This window comes from Nansenia antarctica (assembly GCF_963989245.1).
Source record: "Nansenia antarctica genome assembly, chromosome: 5".
Classification (NCBI taxonomy): Eukaryota; Metazoa; Chordata; class Actinopteri; order Argentiniformes; family Microstomatidae; genus Nansenia; species Nansenia antarctica.
The window spans coordinates 28,016,840-28,019,339 of NC_137690.1; the positions used below are offsets into that span (position 1 = coordinate 28,016,840).

General features: G+C 40.8%; 1 protein-coding gene across 1 annotated transcript in view; it reads right to left on the bottom strand.

The window, feature by feature from the left end:
- Positions 1-2,500, bottom strand: part of fras1 (Fraser extracellular matrix complex subunit 1) — a gene marked incomplete at both ends in the record, with an annotated part of 186,542 nt that overhangs the window by 86,828 nt on the left and 97,214 nt on the right. The window lies entirely within an intron of this gene.

The following is a 2,500-nucleotide window of genomic DNA, read 5'->3' on the forward strand; positions in this document are numbered from 1 at the left end:
GCAGTCCATTTACCATGTGTTAGAAAGAGAGAGTGTGAAGTCTACCAAATCTGCCTTTACACTGTCTCAAGCATGTTCTACCAACAAACAGGTAATGCCTGTAAAGCCAACAATGGAAGCGTAGACACTGTACTGTACTGTATATGGTTCTACACTTTCAGACTTATACCATTACAACTAATAGCTTTGGTGTTGAAGGCTAACGCCCAGGCTCCACTATGGCCATCGAGCGTTGCGTCTGCGTTGCGTTCACGTTGCGTTGCGTCCACGTTGCGTCCTGCAAAGTTTTCTTTTTGATGCCGAACGCATGCGTCCACTCAGTGCATCTAGTCTAGTGCATTAAAAATAATGAGATAAATTGTATATTTACAACTGTATATTGGTTGTTTTCTTGTTTTGCTCTGTTTGTAGTCTACTTGATGTATTTTTATCATCTGTTTTTATCATCTGTTAAATCACCACAAGTTAAGTACGACATTCAGCCCTATGTAAATACAACCCAACTTGTGTCGTCAATACGTTTATTAAAACCGCTAGCAGCTGTGGACAAATCAAGCTATACTTACCCATAATCGATGTAACAGATTACATAATGTTACATAATCCTGACAGCTTCAGGGACATAGAGCAGTGGTTTATATATATATACCAGCCTCATTCTAAGAATCAGCGATTCAATTTAATGGGAAAGTGTGTCCAAACCTTTGACTGGTACTATACAGTATATATATGATTGCAATTAGATTCTGCTGGTTCTTCTGTTACAGAGTGAAGGTGTGTTCTTCTGTTACAGAGTGAAGGTGGTTATTCCTGTTATAGAGTGAAGGTGGTTCTTCCTGTTATAGAGAGAAGCCTGATGCAAGATTTAGAGAGAGATGAGAGGAGGGCCCCGTCAAAGATTAAACTGTGCCGGGAGAGATTGCAGCCCATGAATTTATTCCTGCTCGATCCATTAAATATTAAACAAGCCCTTTCATTTAAGACCTGTTTATCATAATCCCAGAGTAGTTTCAGGGTCACCTTGCATCAGGAGAGAGTCAATTGGCTGTTTTCCTGAAAAGTAGACTTGGGTTTGGGAATAGAACCTTGGGGAACCTCTACAACTTAGAAAAGGATGGAATTCTAGTCATGAAGCTCAGTATGAGGTCTTGTGGTCCCCCTTTACCTTCCTGAAACGCCTCCATAATATAAATGACTTTGTTTTCTTATTTCCTGTATATCCTTCCTAGGTTTAAACACTATCGCTCCACAATGCAAAATTCTAAAGCCATATACTGTTGCATGTCATGTGTAGCTCCTTTAGGATCCTAATAGCACATTTTAGTGATGCTCAATTGAAAGAACTATAATCTGAATACCTCCCGCTGTTAAGCCCACACATTTCTGCTCAGTGGAAAAGATAAAAGACGTATCAAAAGAGAGAGGGAGAGAGAGAGAAAGAGAATAGTTTTGAGGACAGCAGTAGTGCTATTTGCAGCCTCAATTGGCTATAATGTCAGAACTAATAATATAGTAGATTGCATCGACCATGCAGTAACTAACTCAAGAGCAGAGAAGAGCAGCAGAAAGGGGGGTGAGGGGGTGGGGGGGTGAACACAAGATGACACAGTATTTCAATGCCCCAGAAGTGCCACAAGGCATCTTTTATTAACATAAAAGTTTGTCGGAAGACAATCAATTTGAGATAGGATGGGTGGGACGGGGGACTCAATTTCACGACAGTGTGAGAGGGGGAGAGATAATCGAAAAATGTAATTAAAATGGGTATATTTCTGCTCACTTTTGTTTACATAACCCCTCAATTCCACACTCAAAGGCTGTGTTGGCTGCCTGAGGGGGGAGTGCTTTATCAGCACCAGAGGGTTCAGATAGGTAGAATTAATTTCAAATTCAATCAAGGGAGATAGTGATAAGGCTTTTGCACGCACGCACATTCAATCTTATATTCCCAATTCATCGGGTGTAGGGTAGTTTATCACTTTTCTTTGGCAAAGACACTATCATCTTTTCAAATTAACAGCAAGGGAGAGAGAGAGGGGATTGGTTATAAATATCCTTCCTCATCACAATTGGCAAGTTCTTTCCTCAAGTTTCCTTCCCCTCTGTGGCCCTGTGAAACTTCATTTCAAGGTGTAATCTGTGATTCAAACAACTACACAGTTGGGCTCCCTGACACGTTTCTTTCTCATTCAATTTCATAGACGGACCCCTGAGATCAGAATCACAGTTTTACCCACGTTTGAAGCCATAGAGTGTTTTGTTTACAGTTACAGTGTAGCATCCTTATGAATCAAAGTTTTTGATTCACCTCGTTGAACCTCATTCTCCACATCTTGTGTAATCACAGTTCAGCAGCCGACACCTTTAGAGAATGTCTACCCAGAAACGACTTAACCATCTCTATGTTAGCCCACATTGCCACTCATAATATGGCTAAACTCATCACAGAATGGGTCATAAGACAGTGGCTGTAGAGAGAGAATCGTCCACATAGAAGCAA